This window comes from Mus caroli, unplaced genomic scaffold (assembly GCF_978045245.1).
Source record: "Mus caroli unplaced genomic scaffold, Mus_caroli_1 scaffold_8, whole genome shotgun sequence".
NCBI lineage: Eukaryota > Metazoa > Chordata > Mammalia > Rodentia > Muridae > Mus > Mus caroli.
The window spans coordinates 39,152,614-39,172,407 of NW_028227263.1; the positions used below are offsets into that span (position 1 = coordinate 39,152,614).

General features: G+C 40.0%; 1 pseudogene; it reads right to left on the reverse strand.

Annotated features, from left to right (window-relative positions):
- Positions 1–19,391, reverse strand: part of LOC110298032 (elongation factor 1-alpha 1 pseudogene) — a 56,572-nt pseudogene extending 37,181 nt beyond the window's left edge.
- Positions 19,392–19,794: the final 403 nt, after the last annotated feature.

The following is a 19,794-nucleotide window of genomic DNA, read 5'->3' on the forward strand; positions in this document are numbered from 1 at the left end:
CACTAGAAAGCTGAGGCTGACCTTGAACTCTTTATCCTCCTGCTTCCCCATCTCCTAAGTGCTTAGATTATAGGCATATGCCACCATACCTGGCATGAACATGATGGATTTTGAGACTCCTATGAGACATCTTAAGGGCAATACTGGTAGGCAGGTGTACAGCTCCAAATCATAGACATTGAATTGAGTGGAAGAACAGCTGTTATTTATGTACATATAGGTGACAATTGAAAATAGAATTATGTCTAGATTTAATGACCTAGGATACTGTGCAGAGAGGAGAAGCCAAAAAGGGTTGTGTTCCTAGAAACTCAGTGTGAGAGCAGAGGAAGTAGAGCCTCTTCGTTCAAAGTAGAGATTAGTGTCATGTACAAACCAAACAGTCATGTTTGAATCAAGCAAGCAAGCAAGCAAGCAAGCAAGCAAGCAAGCAAGCAAGCAAAGAAACAAGCAACCAAGCAAACCAACCAAAGAGGAATCACAGTATTTTCTAAGACAAGAGACAAGCTAATGAGATAAAAATTAGAAACCATTTGCTAGGAAATTTTATTCTGACTCCTAGCCTTCTTACATAGTTCTTAGTTTCAAATTGGAAAGAACTTGATTTTCAGTAAACTGTGGGTAGGAAGAGGGGTCATGTTAATAAGAGATGCTTGTTCTAGGCTTAGAACCTGCAAACCTCTCAGGTGCTGCATCCCACTCCTTGCTGTATTCAAAGACAAGAATCTAGTAAGTCTCATGTCTCCATTTTGAAAGAACAGCTTCTCTCTACTGAAGCATCCTTTTCAGCCTGCGAACACACTATCTTGTTTTCCCACTAAAGATGAAAAACAAAAGCTTTCATAAGTCAACTTCTGTCTCCAATTAGTATGCATTTTCTGCTCTCGGCATGAAACTTCCTGAGAGCGGTTGGCATATTAGCCACATGCAGGTGGTGCTTCCCTTTCATTGTGTCTTAGACTCAGTCAGATGTTGCCCAAGCACTCCACCAAAATTACTCTTTTTCAGATCAATAATGATCTTAGAATTGCGAACTCTAATAACTAAGCCAATACTGAATTCCATATTTAAATTACTTTGAGCCAATATTAAATTCAACATCCTCATGTTACTTGGCCAATCAGTAGTGTTGAACACTTGGCTTCCAATACTACTTTCCTCTCTCCTGATTTCTCCCTGCCCACTGATCGTGTCTCAGTATCTCTCCTCTTTCCTGATTTCTGAGCTGGGAGAGGAGCTCAACCTATGGACTTTGAACTTCTCTGTTTGTGGTCACTCCCTTTAAGACCTCTTTTGTGGCTTTAAATGCCATCCATAGAAGAACAACTCTAGCTCACACTTGCCACAACACCTGAGGGATTGTTGTTGTTGGAGGGGTTTTTGTTGTTGTTGTTGTTGTTTTTTAAATATCTGTACTCAAATGCTAACTTAGCTTCTGAAATTTACCCAGCCCAAGCTGGGGCGTCTTGCACAGTCCTACCTGCTCCATAGGCATAAAGAACATTCGAGCCTTGGCACCCTTCCAATTTGTGGCTTAAGTCATAAACACTGCAGCCAAAAATGATCGGTGCCACACTCCATACCACTGTGCTAATAAATGAATCCCGCAGTATCCACATTCTAGGTAGTTCTAGAACATGATCAGTTTCCTCCTTCACAGTCACGTTCACAACTCTTGCCCACCTGGATGCTTTCTAAATGGTCTCCCTGCTATCACAGCCTCTCTCTACTACTCATTCTTAATTCTGGCCAAGACAGCAAATCTTTTGAAATTGAAATGACATCATGCCCTCCTCTGCTCAAAACTACCCTGTGCTATTTCATCCCACTGCAGGGAAAGCCACGATTCTTTCCATGATGGATAATGTCCTGTGTGACCTGGGTCTCTGCCACCCTCTGATTGTATCTATGAATGGACCTACTCATTCAGATTCAGTCACACACTGGCATCCTTGTCATTCCTTGAACGAACTGAAAGTTTCCTTCAATATTATCCTACTAGCTGTGCCTTCTCCAGATGTTGCCTGATGTCCCTTAGCCTGCCCCTCATCTCCATCACACTCTGCTGCACTCTACAATTTGCTTGAATCGCTAATTTTGTGATGATGGGAATCTCTCTCGCTCAGTTACTGTCACATACCAGGTAAATACTTACTGATGACAACGATGCATCTTATCTCACTTTTACAATGCTCTGAGATGGACACTATCCATTTTCTTATTACAAATTTAGAAATAAGGTAGGGCTGTAACTTAGTGGGTAGAATGCTAGCCCACCTGTCATTTAGGAAACCCCCAGATTTGACCTCTAGTGGCACTTGTCTGACATTTCAGCATCCATGTGGAGGCAGGCAGATGAGGAATTCAAAATGATTCTTGGTCCCCATTGAAGTGGATGAAATGATGGATTGGCAATTCAGAGGGTCCTCACAGGGTATGGACCTCATTAAAATATGAACCTTTGATTATAATATGCTGACTCTTCTTTTATTGCATTTAAGAAAATAATCTGGTTTTACAAAATACTTGTAAATAATAATGTCTTCCAAATGGTAGGAAACTTAGACAAACTAAAGAAAACAACCCCAATTCTCATGATTTCGAGTAGGCACAACTACTCAGTTTTCTCTTATTAAAATTTAATAAAAGCTGGACATAGTGGCACCATGCCTATAATTACAGTTTCTTGGGAAACTAAAGGAAGACGGCAAATTCCAGGCCTGACTGAGCAATAGTGTGACTTTAAGAGCAACCTGGACAATCTAGTGAGACCATGTCTCAAAGTGAAAAAACAAAAACAGCTAGGGAGGCACTGAGTGGTGTCCGTGCTACCAACTCCATGGCCAGGGTCCAGTTCCCAGTGCTGACCATAATGGTAAATAATAATAATAATAAAACCAGTAGCCACATGGGTGACACATGTCTACCATCTCAGCAGTCAGGAACTGAGGATTGAGTTCAAGCTCTGTCTGGGCTATCCCAAAAATGTAAAACAAACCAACCAACCAAACAAACAATACAGTAAATGAGTAAGTAAGTAAGAATGAAAGACAATACTGAAAATCGTACATATCTTTATACTATCCCCTGGTTTTGGTTAAAGAAAAATTCCCTTTTGAACCTGGGGCTGAGATAGGTTTCACTTAATAGAAGATACTACGCTCGTGAGCCAGGATGACCAGTAGTTCAAAGCAAGCCACATCCTAAGTTTGAGGCCAGCCTGGGCTACAGGAGACTCTATTGTATCACCCCTCCAAAATAGTAAGGATGTTAGGCTCTATTAAATACTTTAAAAATGGCTCACATGTGGCTGTATATTTAACATGAGATCTGTTTTTTTTTTTGGTTGCTGTCACACTATTTTTCTGACTGTCAGACATCAAGATGTGAGTGGAAACCATGTGGACTCTCACCCTTGAAGGACAGATAACAAGGGCTGGCAGGCTTTGTTCCTGGATGGCAGGAAGGAGTAACATACAAAGGGGCTGGGAAGAAAACTTGGGAGAATGATAGGTGTTGAGGACAGTGAGCCTAAGCTGTTGTGTATCAGGAGGCTTTGTGGTTTTCACTACTTATTTATTATTTATCTGGGGGTGTGCATGAGTGTGCATGTGCATGCGTTGGTGTGTATGTGTGTGTGTGTGCTTCTTTGCATTTCATCTTAGTGGGTTTATGGCTGGTGTTGCTGGTTTTTCATTGGTCTTTGTGGAATTTAAGCTGTAGATGGCCAGTAGGCTGTTGTGTTCTGGAGTGAGGAAGGTGAATGCTGATGAAACATAACTGTTAAAAGGAAATGGGAGTAGAAAGCAAGCCATCAAAGCATATGACAGTGTACTGATAGAAATACCCCTGAGATCAAGATAAGGAGAACACATATGCGTACATACACCACACTTCACTGCATCCCTAGGAGAAAGGGGTTGATAAAAATGCACACACTGACAGTTCTAGTACAGGCAAGCTTCCAAATACTGGGCAGTCATTGTCCATATCTGTCACAGACAGCGTACACAGAGCAACTTAAGTTCGATGGTTGTGGCATTCAGTATTTATTGGCTGTAACGGAGCATGTAGGGTCCTAGACTGTTAGAACACAAGCAATCTAACACATTCTGGGCCTTCATTCTGCATTCTGGTCTGCTGTTTAGTATGTACTAGACTGTTGGATAGATACAGAGTAGTGTAAAATGTCTCTGCAAATAGCCATCTACTTACTATGGCTCATAGAAAACTATCTTAGCAGATATTAAGCAGTTATAGTTCATGCAGATGATTGTCAGAGAGCATCCAGGTGCCTAGATTCTGAACCAGCACAGATGCTTGTCATTACATGTGTCTTAGGTATATGCTGGGTTGTTGGAGCAGATGGGTGGCTGTCATGGTTGGTATGTGAGGCTGACCCTCACTGGTCCTCCATGGTGCTGAACAGCTATCAGATTACAAGACCTGATTCCTATGCTGTCAACAATGTAATGGTGTTCATTTTATACTGTATGCAGATTGATTCATGGGAGCATGGGATGGGCTATCGCATGCAGACACCTAACAAGCTGCTAAACCTGTTTCTTACTTTGTGCCCTGGTAATGCATACCCCTAGATATATTATATTACAATGTGGAATAGCTAATACTACTTTAATTCAAGCAGAATTATGAGGTGCATACCTAAAATTTTCTCTAAGGAAGCACTTACAGCTGAACAATTATATTCCTCTCCCCAGGGCCCACAAGGATCTTTGGCTTTCATTTCTCTTTCATTTATTTCACTTTATAATTCTTTCATTTATCCACACAGATGGCAGGAAACATATTTTGTTTCCCTAACAGATAATTCTGTTTCCTACTCAGAGAGTTCACTGTGTTTACAACCATACATTGCAATATTTATCTTTCACTTCTCATGACTAAATATACTTGTAGTACTTTTTATGATTGATAATATTTAATAGTTTTAATTGTCAAAATAAATTAATAAAATATGGTCTATGTATGGAAACTAAAATATAAGATAAATATTTATGAATATTGTAGTAATATAATATCATTTGGTCTGTATGACAGAAATTTTTTATAAACTCCAATGTAATGCAATGAAGCAGATAATACAAATTCTTCTACATCTGCCAGGGCTCCAACAACCGGCCTTCCCATTTCTGTGAGCACAAACACCCGACATGCTGAAGTGTGCCTGCTGCTCTCCCACCTCGATCTCAGTGGCTAAAGTCTGAGTTTTAGAAATAAGCACAGCTGGGAACACCAGATATACTTACACAGAAGGAGGAAATGGGACACCAATCTCTCAGTTACAAAAATCAATTCAAAATGGATCAAAGACTCAAATAAATGTAAGACCTGAAACCATGAAACTAGACAAATAAGCATGGTGACGATGCTTCAGGACATTGGTATGGGATTTCCTGGATAAGCCCCCAAAAAGCACGAACACCAAACCCCAAAATAGAGAAGTGAGATTACACCAAACGAAAATATTTCTGTACCGCCAAGGAAACAACCACGGTAGCAGAGACAACTCATAGGTTGGGAGGGAGTATTGTAAGCTCCTCCTCAGAAGAGGAGATGATAAAATATCTATGGAATACAAACAACTCAACAATGAAAAACAAACAAACAAAAAACAAGTAAATAATCTGAATAGATATATCCCAAATGAAGAAAAAAAGACTAGCAAGGTGGCTCAATGGATAAAAGTGCTCGCTGCCAAGCCTGTGGACCTGAGTTCAATTCCCCGAATCCACATAGTAGAATAAGGGAACCAACTCTCACAAGTAGTCTTTTGACCTCCACCCATGGACCATGGCATGTGCATATCCACAAATACCAATGCCCCTCCCTTTAAACATGTATATCTTCCATGAATTCATATGAAGCTCTTAGGCTCACAACTTAAGACTTATCTCACATATCTTTCCTTAGGAGTAGTTTCTTTTGTTTTTAATGTTCTGCTCAGTCAACTTCAATGAGTCTGATAGCTAAACTAACTTTCTCCCAGGAATTTTAGCATAGTTCCTCATTGTTTTCTGGGAGTATGTCCTGCCAATTTCTATAATGCCACCCAATAATGTTCCTTACAGCAGAAGGTTCTACCTTAGAGTTACAAGACAATAACAATAGGGGCCACCTCTATTTTTTTCTCCTTTACATTGGAACAGCCCCACCATCCTTGGAGTTCATGCCTTTCAAAGATGACAGATCAGTTATTCTGCAGTATGACTGTCTGCTTTGGTGCATCTAGTGTCTTGTTGTGACCAAGCTTGAGTGATAGGACTTGGCAAATATGTCACATTTAGTAGAGGGACATCCTAGCTTGGGTCAGCAATTTATATTTGATAGGGATAGTTGATCTTAGTGAGGGTACTGCAAACACCCTCTTGTATGCTTTCAGTATGGTTTAAATGTGTCTCCCTAAGATTAGTGTGCTGAAAGCTTGGCTAGCCTTCAGTGTGACAGTGCTGGAGGTTGGTGTGGAAACCTTAAGAGGTAGGCCTGCTGTGAGGGCTCTGAGAGTGGCCCCCAAAAGGGACTATTAAGACTCTTGAAGGGGGCTGGGCGTGGTGGAGCATGCCTTTAATCCCAGCACTTGGGAGGCAGAGGCAGGCAGATTTCTGAATTCAAGGCCAGCCTGGTCTACAGAGTGAGTTCCAGGACAGCCAGGGCTACAGAGAAACCCTGTCTCAAAAAACAAAAAAACCAACCAACAAACAAAAAGACTCTTGAAGAGCTGGAGAGATGGCTCAGTGATTAAGAGCACTAACTGCTCCTCCAGAAGTCCTGAGTTCAATTCCCAGTAACCACATGGTGGCTCACAACCATCTGTAACAGGATCTGGTACCCTCTTCTGGCATGTCTGAAGAGAACAGCAGTGTAGTCATATACATTAAATAAATAAATAAATAAATAAATAAATAAATAAATAAATAAATCTTTAAAAAAAGACTCGAAGAATTTTTTGGTTGCTCTCAAGAAAGAACACAGAGTCTCCTTCCTGGGTCCTTAGTCTTTCAGATAAAAGAATTTGAAAATGGGCTCCTGTGGGGGCTGTGGGAGGCAGTAATTTAGGCAGGAGCCAGAGTTCCAGGAGCATGAGGGAATGCCTACCATGTCATGTAGGTGAATCATGACCATTCCAGGGTTCAGACCTCAGCTCAACTGGAGACCAGCCTATCTGTGTATAGCCCAATGGGTTATAGAAATGGAGAAAACCACAAGGCTGGAAAGGATCTAGAGGAGGGAAAGAGAGAGGAATGTGTGCTTTCTGAGATAGACATCAGTAAAATGGACATCTGTGAGCAGCTGCATGTGATGACATGAGGGGAGGGGAATCTTCAGAGAGTGAGCCAGAATGTCCAGAGTATCAGGGTAAGCAGGTTTAGGATTTGAACCCAAGTCTAACAAGGAGAGAGAGGGAGGGAGGGAGGGAGGGAGGGAGGGAGGGAGGGAGGGAGGGGGAGAGAGAGAGAGAGAGAGAGAGAGAGAGAGAGAGAGAGAGAGAGAGAGAGAGAGAGAGAGAGAATTTAGAATTCAGAAAGAGGGCAGGCATAGCAGAGGGGGTCTGCTTTTTTTTTTTTTTTTTTTTTTTTGAGACAGGGTTTCTCTGTATAGTCCTGGAACTCACTTTGTAGACCAGGCTGGCCTCGAACTCAGAAATCCGCCTGCCTTTGCCTCCCACCACGCCCGGCTCAGAGGGGTTTGCTAACAACAGAACTAGAGGTGGGCTTGGGCTTCTGCTGTCCACAAGTACATCAAAGCTGTAGTTATTCTTCCTATATTCTTAATATGTTTTCATGTGGTTCATGTTTCTTGAAGTTATAACTTCAAACTATAAAAGGTGTCCCCTGTCCGGGTGATTGACAGGCCCATTGAATTAACGTTTCAGTAAAGTGGCTATATTATGTTTTTACAACCTTATAATTTCTGAATAGTTTAGATAGAGAGTCACATCTCTACCCAAGACCAGGGGTGCAACTCAGATCTCTCTCTCTCTCTCTCTCTCTCTCTCTCTCTCTCTCTCTCTCTCTCTCTCTCTTTCTCTCTGAAATTAAAAAGCATGCAACAGAACAGATAAAAAAGAATTAAAGAAAGAACTAGTCTGAAAATTTCTCAACCAGACGGTTCTAAATTTGCAACTATCTTCCTGTCTCTGCCATCTGAGTGCTTGGGACTACACGTATGCATTGCCTTGCTGAGCTAAAACAGCCATTTGTTAACAGAACCCTTTTATAGGTCTTGCTGAAGTCTGTTACCTCCCTTTTCCTCCCTTCCTTCCAGTATTTGAAATCTTTAGACGGACAGTTGTAGCACTATCTCCCTACTTTCACATGGCATTTCAAGGACTATGGAGGGCAGTTGTGACACCTTCTCTTTAGTGAAGTTACTATGTTACCAAAGATAGAGGAGATGGAATCCAAGGCTTACTATGAATGAGGGGCTCATCCTCAATGATCTGAAATCTTGCTAATACCTGACTAGCTGACTAACAATGCCACACATGTTCGATTAATTCATTCTACAGTTTATTTTGAAGCACATTCTATAGCAAACGAATTCTTAACCAAATGAAAAGTAATTTCTCCCTCATTTAAAAACCTAAGGCAAATATTCTTGGTAGATAACTATTAATATCAACCATTTAAGGTCACAGGACCTAGTGCTTCTGGTTTCAGCTTCTTCTAGGCCTTAGTCCTGCAGAATTCATGCCAAAGGTGCATAAAGAGCAGCTGTGGTATCTTTCCCAAGGTCCCAGCATGAGCCCAACAGAGTAATGCCCAGGATGACCCCACTTCAGACTCTATGTGTGAGCTGTGGGTTGCCACCTGAACTTCTGACTGCCTGGCTGTAAATGGTTTCCATGGCTCCTTCAGGTTTGGTAATTTAGTGTAATCTCTCACAGAATTCAGGAAAGGCTTTCATTGCCATAACTCAGGAACTAACAGGGGAAAGGCTTCAGAGGCAGGGCATGGGAAGATGAGAGTAGCTTCCAAGTCACTTTTCTTTTCTTTTCTTTTCTTTTCTTTTCTTTTCTTTTCTTTTCTTTTCTTTTCTTTTCTTTTCTTTTCTTAGATTTATTTATTATTATATCTAAGTTCACTGTAGCTGTCTTCAGATGCACCAGAAGAGGGCGTCAGATCTCATTACGGATGGTTGTGAGCTACCATGTGGTTGCTGGAATTTGAACTCAGGACCTTCGGAAGAGCAGTTGGTGCTCTTAACCACTGAGCCATCTCTCCAGCCCGTCACTTTTCAAATAAAGGGTTGCTGAATACTGTCCCTAGGGATGCTGATGGAGGCCTTTGGCATGAGTGGTGAGCTGACTGGCTATTAGAGATCACCAAAATCTCTCATCTCTAAGGCCCCATGAAAGGCTCCAACTCCAACCCCTCATTTTAATCAAACTGCACCTTGTCCCAGAGCTATCCATGCAGGGTCTGCTCATCTTGATGATCCCATTAACATAAAAGAGACAAGCCCTTAGATGAGATGATTCCAAGGTTTTATACGACATCTGTATATATGTATGCATGCTGTGTGGGTATGGTATGCATGTGGTAGTTAGAGGATAACTTGTGGGAGTCAGTACTCTCCTTCAAACATAAGAGTTCTGAGGGTCAAACTCTAGCTTGGTGGCAAATTCCTTTACTCCACTAAGATATCTCACTGTCCCCAGATCTAAGTGCCAGTAACCCAAGTCAGAGACCAAATACTGCTATTAATATAAAGTAGAAGTTTGTTTCATTCCTACCTAGTTCATCTTGGAAAAGACACATATGATTTGAGCTCACATTCCTTTGATCTATGGCCATATCTAAGTGCTATTGGTTCTGAGCATCACAGAATAGGTGTGGGATGAGCCAAAAGAGAGAGTAGGGATGACAGACAGTTGAAAGCCTCAGACTCACTGCTTTGATACAGCCTTTCAGAATGCAGTTTTGCCTCAGTAGACTGGTTTCTCTGACTCTTACCTCTGGCTCCCCACAATGGCTAGAGATGGGTTACAACCCTACACAAATCATTCTGTTTTCAATTTCCTTGGATTGCGATCAAGAAGAGTCAAGGCACACTATTCTGCAGCAAAGTGAAGAGACCAGGGAATAGACTAGACCTGCTATATAATAGTTTTTGCAAGATGAGCTGTGTATCTATGTAAAAGGTGACCCCTTACTTTGCATACTAGACAACCCAGGCAGATGCATGTGACAGCTCTGCTGCATCGGAAAGGAGAGAGCATGGGTCATATGCATGGGAGTTATAAAAAAGAAAACCTCCCTGTATCCTCAGAGAATTTAGAGGACAAACATTCTTTGAATCAAAACATCAATGAAAGATTAACAGATCAAAAGGAGCTAAGATAAACCAAGGAGGAAGCAAGGGTCATGCCCCAGGAGGTTGATTAAGCCAGCGGAGTCCACAATTTATTTGAAGGCATAAATCTGCAATAATAAGAACCTGTTATAAAGAATGATAATCACAGGAACCTTACCCAGCAGATGTGAAAATCTCCATCAACTTTGAACAATAAGATGCTGGTGTGAAAAGGAGGACAGATCAATAGGAACAGAAAGGGTACTCCGAAATGGGTCCAAGTGCAAATATTATTTTAGTATTAAATCAGTGGTATTTAAAGTCCATGAAGAATGACTCTTATAAAGTAGCTCTGACTATTTGCCTATTTTGGAGACGATGAAGGTGAATCTCTATAGCATATGAAATATGAACCTTATATGGCTTGATAGTCCAAAAGAAGAATCTGCAACTGTCCTAAGGCAGGATAGAAAGGATCAAAAGAGCGTTCTTTTCCCACCGCAGGGCATGGCATAAGTCTGTGAGGTTAGTAAGGAAGATGCAAGCCTAGAGGTTCTCAACTGCTTAAACAACCAAAGCTACAGGATAAATGGTAACAGGAAGAAGCAGTCCACCTGACAAAGAGTGACAAGTGACAAGCTTGACAAGTGACAACTCTCACAGTTATCCACACCCCCTGCACCCCAGGGTGAAGTCAGGAGATTACTGTTGTCTGCACTGAACATTGTGGAGACTGAGGTTCTTGAGGGTTTACACAATTTCACCAAGGCTAACCCAAATGAACTTATAGTTCATTCCTGTAGTCTCAGTTATGCAGGAAGCCCCAGGACTGAAGGTCTGATGAAGCAGTTTAGCGAGATCACATCTTGTGAGATTTTTGTGACAAAATATATGTCAGACTACTTGAACTACTGTTCCAAAGTTCACTTAGGGAGTATATTACATCACTTCCTGAATGTACAAAGATCTGGAGGGGCATTCACATCATCCATTATTCAATATAATATCTGCAGTGCCTAAGGAACATCCACATGTGATTCAGAAAGACTAACTCAATAGGAAAGTAGATACAAACAGAAAATTAATAAAATATACATGACTAATACAAAGTTCTAAATTCCATGGCAGATAAAGAGATGCAAATGAAATGAAAATCAGATAGGTTTTTCAGAACATATCTTGCTTGGCAATGGGGTGGAGAGTGGGCATTGCGTGGCATGGTGGGAACATGCACTGGTACATATGTAGACACTTTCAAAATGTTGGAAGTCATTTTAAATATATATTTAGGGCCCCATATTTTAGATCTGGGAATATAGCCTGGAGAAACATTGTACTGTGAAACATTTCTGTGCCATTTCTTCATTACACTTATTCATTGCCACAGAAAACAGGGTTGATCCAAATGTATGCTATTGGGATGCAGTTAAATAAAAGATGCTTCGAACACAAACTGGGAACTGTGTAGTTCTTAAAGCCTTAGACTTCTTCTTAAAGCCAAATGTCTTATTTGGGTCCCAGGATGTAGCTCAAATAAGGGGGCCTGCAATCATCAGAGTGTGAAAATGAAAGACAGAAGATCCAGAATTTAGAGATGATAGAAGGAGCAATGACTCTCAAATACTGGCTGCTGAGGGTCCTGGGCAGGGGACCAGAAATGGAACCACAGGAGGGTGTTATCTTCAGAAACTGTTGCAGCTGTGGTGACTGGCAAGCCCATCGTCTACTGAGGGATCTGGCAGGCTGCAGGTATACCATGAAGTTACAGTTTGTACTGGCCAATTTTCTCTTTGTTGTGACAAAGTACCCTACAAGAGCAACTTAAGAAAGGACTTTTTTGTTTGTTTGTTTGTTTGTTTGTTTGTTTGTTTGTTTTCTCACTGTTTAAAGGCACAGCCTGTCATGGTGGCAAGGATGCATGGCAATGGGACATGTTGCATCTGTAGTCAGGAAAGATAGATAAAAATTGATGCCTAGCTCATTTTCTCCATTTTATTCAGTCTGGGACCCCAGCCCACATGATGGTGTTACTGACATTTAGGGAATTAATGTAGAAATGACCTTACAGTCATGCCTTGAGGTTTTTCCTCACAGGTGATTCTAGCTCCTGTCAAGTTGACCACGAATAACCATCATGTAATTCAAGTCTGAAGGCAGTGTGTGAGCAGAATTCTTCCTACCTCCAGGCAGACCACACTGTGATCTGAAATTGGCTTTACTCAAAGTCTATTGATTTAAATGTTAATATCACCTTCAAATACTTTCTCAGAATTGTCTGAAACAGCATTTGATCAAATATCTAGACAGTACAGCCATACAATACTCCTTTGTAAAATTAATCATCATGAGCAGTACATAAATTGTCATTGAAAAGCATCTTTGACATGTATACAAACCAGAATGCTATTATGTTCTATGAGCAGCAATCTATCCTTTGCTGAATTGTTAACAGAAAGCATACGTGTTATTCCCAAAAGATATGCACACAAGAGCTATAACTTCTAGGCTAAGGTATACCTCTCACTCTCAGTGCTGCAGTTTTTGCTTAACAGAGGTAAGGCCCTGGGTTCAATCCCTAGGACTCATACAAAAAAAAGAAAGAAAGAAAGAAAGAAAGAAAGAAAGAAAGAAAGAAAGAAAGAAAGAAAGAAAGAAAGGGCCAGGCGTGGTGGCACACGCCTTTAATCCCAGCACTTGGGAGGCAGAGGCAGGCAGATTTCTGAGTTCGAGGCCAGCCTGGTCTACAAAGTGAGTTCCAGGACAGCCAGGGCTATACAGAGAAACCCTGTCTCGAACCCCCCTCCCCAAAAGAAAGAAAGAAAGGAAGGAAGAAAAGAAACAATAACAACAAACACTTAACAAATGACACTTGCAACCTAGAAACCACTCTAAAGATCTTGAAAAGTCACTGGATACATGTGCTGAGATATGATCACACAATAAAACACTAGACAGCACTGACAAATAATGCCAACTATATGCAGCAGATTGGACTATCTTAGGTATGTGTTCCTAAAAAAGTAAAAAAAAAAAAAAAAAAAAAAAAAAAAAAAGAAGTCAGACACAAAAGTGATACCTTGACATAGTAGTTGTCATTCCAGTTTTTTTAAAAGACACAAAGCTGGCCACACTAATCATTTTTATTAGAAGCCTATAGTTAGAGTAAGAGGAAGGCAGGATAGAAATTAAAGGAAGATTATGGAAACATATGAAGGCCCTTCTCACTAGAGTTGGCTGTAGCCTCTACTAGCTGAGAATCCAGAATTACCATACAATTAATACCATTTACTTAAAACTTTTCTCAGTTGTAAACCTACAAGTTCTAAGAATTTCACCAGAAAACCTGTATTTATGGTAAAACAAAACAAAACAAAAAAACAACAACAAAGTGTTCTAGTCACCTTGTGGAAACCTATAGCTCCCGGGTTTATCTTACCAGATTGTAACACCATGCAAGGCATTTCTCTTTATAATCTCATGTAGTGAAAAAGAAGAGAAAGAGATGGGGAGAAGAAAGGACTTCTTAGCAGCTCTCTGAGAAGCAACTTGGAGCCACTAAAATAACACACAGACAATGCTCAGCTGCTTAAGAGCAACTCGCTCTTAGACATGTCCACACCTTTACTCCTGTGTGTCTTTATTTCCAAGCACTACTTGAGAAGTGGAGATGAGGAATCTCTGGAGCATTTTGGGAGCCACAGCAGCCAAAATATCAAGCTCCATGTTAAATGAGAGACTCTGCCTCAGTATATAAGGGGAAGAGTGATTGAGGATGATGCTCAATGGTGACCCTCAGTCTACACACACTCACACACACACAGACACACACACACAGACACATACACACAGACACACACACACACACACAATGAACCTGCTCACATTCACATGAACATATAACATACATATGGAAAAACAGGTTCTTAGTAAACTCTGACTTTGTTTTATACTAGTTTGCCCTGACATTCTTTTCTACACGGAAGCCAAGGAACTTATTTTATTTGAGGTCCCTAAAAATTAGCGGAACTCCTCAGGCTTCTATTCTGTGGTCAACAGTATAGAGCTGTGTCTCAGTCCCTGCCACTGTGACTAGGGTAGAGACTAGAAAGGGATAATAATGCGGTCTCCTGGGAAGTCCCAGGTTCCTGTTATCATTTAATCTTGGAACTAGTTGACCAATTATGTTCAGTTTATGGAAAGTTGTTGAGATATACAACTGTGGTATGCACATTTTATACATGTAAGCAATACTTCCACAAAGCATAAAATATTTGGTTGTAGAACAACTATTGTCATTTGGTCCTGTAACTCAGGCTGGTCTAGAATTTGTTATGTAGCTAAACATGGGCCTTGAACTGTTGGTCTTCCTGCCTCTACCTCCTAAGGACTAGAATTATATGTGTGTGTCCCCATATCCAACTCAATATAAACTTTGTAATATATTTCACTATCCATCTGTGCTAATAAAATGGTAGATACAATGGTTGAGGTTTTGACATTAGCAATCATCAAATTGTTGACAATTTGATTGCTAACAGTGGAACACGGTTGTAAGGACTTAGAAAAGTAACCAAAGCATGTTAACCTATTTTCACAGCTCTGTATTATTTGATTTTTTTCAAAACATGGTGCATGAATTGGTTTTATGTTTCTTTAGACAGAAAGGGTGAACATGCTTTGAAACATCTACTTATTCAGAAGTAGGCATAGAACCTACTGTTGCAATTTTATATAGTCTGCATTCTAAAACTTCCATTTTTCATCCAACAATCTCTTTCTGGTTAATAGAGTATATTTTTAAAAGCAATAAAAATTTCATACATCATAACTTATATTGCCAGTCCATTATTGATAGACATTAAGATTTTTCACACACTTTCAATGTTGCAAAGCAAATGTACTTCCTGATGGTCAATTCCCTGAAGTGTGAGGCAGAAGGTGGTCCCTTGCATCTTTAGACTGCAACAGCATTCCTTGAGGCCATCTGGCTGGTTCATACCCTCTAGAGTTTTAAGTAAGATGGCTTGCCACCCTCTCATAAGCTCCTATTTTGGGTTCATCAGTAATTTTAAACTTTTGGCAATTTGTTGTTGTGGTGGGTGGGGGGGACTCTTCATGTTTTACCAGCATTTCTTTGATCATTCGTGAGACCAAACACTTTTCATATGCCTTATATTTCTTTGTTGATTTACCTCAGAGTATTCTGTCCATTTTTCCATTAAAACATCTAACATTTTACTTATTGATTTTTAAAAGCTCTCTATTTATCTGGGATATTGATTCTTTGTCTTCATTTTACTGCAAATAGTTTTCCAATTTGCCTTCTACCTTTCAACATTTTACAATGTTTATTTTTGTACAGAACTTTCATTTTTGAAAAAAAGTAGTTAAATTTACCAGTCTTCTCATATGTTTTCTGAGTCTTAAGACAAACTTGAAAGATCTTCCTCACCCAAGACTATACTATGTAGCAATGAGTTACTTTTTCACAGTTTCAACAGGAATTAATTTTTGTATGCAGTAGTTACAGATTCTTTTATTTTCTTTAAATGGCTAATTATCTTATCTTCATAATTATTGTCATCCCTACCAACTAAAGACATTACTTCTCCAATATGCACAAGCACCATATAACTTGATTCTGATCCTGGAGTTACAGCTCTCTCATTATTCTTTCTGGTTTCCATGAGTGATGCAGTTTTTGTTGCTTTTACTGTATAATGCAGGTTCATATGTGCTAAGACAAGCCAACCTTGTATTTTAGTATTTTCACCTGAATTCTTTTATAATTGTTTTGTGGAGTTGAAAAGACTTTCTATTAGAATTTAATGGAATGGCACTGAGTGAACAAAACAGATGCAGGATTTAATCTCTCCTCCGTTTTTCTCTCTCAAGACAGGCCTCATTGCTATCCCAGTCTTGCTTTGAACTCAAGGTAATTCTACCTCCATTTCCTAAATGTTGGGATTACAGGCATAGGCAACAATGCCTGGCTAAGAGGGACATGGATTTTGCTTGTCGAGAGAGAGTCTTGCTGTATGTTCCTGGTTGACCTGATACTCTATGTAGCATGGATTGGACTTTAACTTCTGACCATGACTCTTCCTCAGCTTCTCAAGTGCTAGATTACAAGTGTGCCCTACTATGTCCCAGTTTGGTCTCTTTCTTGCATAAGTCTATCTTAAAACAATATTAAAATTAATATGAATATGAGATGGCTCAGTGGGAAAAAGTAATTACTACAAAAGACAAACAGCTTGAGTTCATTCCCAGACCTCTCACTAAAGTTGAAGGAGAGAACCCACCCCACAGATTTGTCCTCTATATGTGCACCATGGCATGTGAGTCTCTACCACCTACATTACACATTATACAGTAATAATAAATAAACTTAAAATAAACAAAAAACAATATTGGCATATTTATTTGTGTTTTGGTGGTTTGGTAATTTTATAAGGTACACTATTCATACTATGGCCAGTTGGTTATATTGTAGGTGTAATAGTAAACTAGGCTTTTTTCTGTGATGCTTTCCAATTGCTTCTTACTGACACATAGAAGATGTATTATTTAAGTCACAGTTAATTCTGCAACCAGTTATTCCATTCATTCTTTATTAGATTCCTCAGGTCTTATTGGTCCACACGTATTCATTTTATTTCATTATGTTGTGCAGTAAGGCTTACAATTATGGCGTTTGTCTCTTTCCTGCCCTCAAAAACTTTATCATTACCACGTGGGAATATTTTCATTGCCTGGTTATTGTGTGTAATAGTACCTGAAAAAAATAATAGATTTTTATGGTAAAAGAAGTATAGCAATGAATGCTAATTATCTAATTCCAGTCTCATGTGGCTCGTATTACTCAAAAACATCAATCTACTTATCTGCTAATCTACTTTTTTACCTATCTTTCCCCCAAAGAATACATGAGATTGAAGACCAGGAAGTAAAGGTGGGAAGCCCTTTCCTCTTCTGTCTTAAGATCTGTTCTGGTAACTACATTTTCCCAAGGTCTCCCTTGCCTCTCTGGGGCTATGGCTCATTAGAGCATCCTGCTCATTCTAGTGCCAGGTGTTTTCCCACCTCTCCTTCCTAATTCCTTCGTGAAACCCTCTGGAGGAAAAATTATTTGAATGTTCCATCTGTCCACTTGTAGGACTCAGCTGCTACAGTCAGCAGCTGCAGCACTGCCTTTACCAGCCTGCTTTGACAAATAATTTATTGGAAGCAAGTTTAGTATGATGCCTCTCACTCTTTCTTACCAGTTTTGTGTGTGTGTGTGTGTGTGTGTGTGTGTGTGAGAGAGAGAGAGAGAGAGAGAGAGAGAGAGAGAGAGAGGGAGAGGGAGAGGGAGAGGGAGAGGGAGAGAGAGAGAGTTAAGTGTATGTGCATGTATATATACATGTTCACATATATGTAAGTGCATATGTGTGTGCAACTAAGTATGCATACGTGTGCATATGCTCGTGGAGGCCAGAGGTGGACATTGAGTATCTTCTTCAATTGCTCTCCACCTTATAAATTAAGACAGGGTCTGTCACCTAAACCCAGAGCTCATCGATTTGACACACTTGCTCTGGGAATCCCCTATCCCTGTCTTTTCTGTGTTAGGACTACAACTGGCCCTCATTCCCAAGTGGTACTACATGGCTTCTGTGGTCCAAATTCCAATCCTCATGTCTGCATCACAGGTGAGTTTCTTCTGCAGTGCTAATCTTCCCAGCACCATCCAAGTTTTAAAACTGGGATGTGTAACACACACACACACACACACACACACACACACACACACACACAAACACACACACACACACACACAGTGCGTCCATAAATATAACTACATTTAACAGAACAGTGTATCTGTAACTTTATAATGAAAAAAATCAATCTGTCCTTATTTATTGTTCTTCCATCACTATATATCAGAGACCCCAGTCTCTGCCACTGCCAGCTTGCTATCAGCTTAAAGACTATCTTGTGTATATCATAGTGAGGATGTAAGCATTAGTGGGTATTGTGTTTGATAACTTTTAGATTCTCTCTAATATTAACAAACAGCTAGGGTTTGGGATAGGGATTGTGCCTCAGAGATAGATAGGGATAATGCTTGCCTAGCGTGTACAACCCTCTGTATTTGACCCTCAGCACCACAAAAATAACTAAATGAATAAATAAATAACAAATTATCGAAGCACAATTTGACTTGAAGAGTTGAGGTTTATATAAATTTGATAAAATGGAAGGAAGCATAAAGAGAAGACTATGTTCCCTCTCATGTTTATTTTTTGGCCACAGAGTAGGAAAGGTTTTACAGTGTTCAAGGGCGGGACTTGTTTCTGATGTTTTGTAGGAGATATGCACTGCCTTAGCCCTCAGGACATGATGGTGTGCTTGCAGCTCAGCTCCTGCTGGAGGGCAGGCACATCTGCCTCCATATAGGAGGTGATGGGCAGGGATTGATGATTGTAGACGCTGGTCAACACTCATTGGTGGTTGTAAGATTCAGGCATTGCAATCATTCAATTTTCAGATTCTAATCCACTTTTGTCTTTAGGAAGAGGTTGGTTTTTTTTTTAAGCCAAATTAGGCAAATTTATTATTAATCATCCAGCACTTTTTACCCTGGCATGTAATATTTTAATATGTTTATTTTTCTGGCACCTCATCTACAACCAAAAGGCCAACAAGAAACCTGTCACTATTGCACATTCACTATGCCATATGAATATATATCAAACTAGACTTTTTGACACTGTATATAAATGATTTGTTCCAGAGAACAAATACTTTAAAACACTTTGTGACAATACTCTAAAACAGAATAATTTTCTATGTTTTATTACTGGTATATTATTAAAGAAAAAAACTTTAATTATTATAAGCCCTCTTGTGGTCCAAACAATATGGATTTTGTGGACATTAATCTCTTTACAACTGTAGATTGTTGGTTCTGGTTTGAGCTTGTTGAGGCAAGGTCTCACTTTGCAGCCCAGGCTGGCTGCAGACTTATGGCCATGCTCCTGATTTGACCTTCCCAGTGCTGGGATGACAGGCACATACCACAACGGCATGTCCGGAAAGAAGAAATGCTCTGTGTGTCTGTTGTTTGTGCCACTTGCCTGTGGTAGCAATATCTTCCAAAGCATTATGTCACTGAGTTTTACAGAAAATAGTCCATTGAGTATATTTATATTGGGTACTTCAATCAGGCTAATATTTGAATCTCACTTTAAGAAAAAGGATGCATACAACATTAGGCCCAATGAAATTTCTCTACAAGAAAAAGAGAATGGTATAAGGTTAAAGCCAGGATTTCTTATTAAAGATAAGAATCTATTGAGAATAAAGATGACAACACAAATCACACATTTGTAAAAGCCGAGAACAACCATGACAGAACTTCTAGGAAATCCCACAGTCCTATGTCCTGTCGACACAGACCTGTAATTCTCTTCCTCACACTTGAGTGCTTAT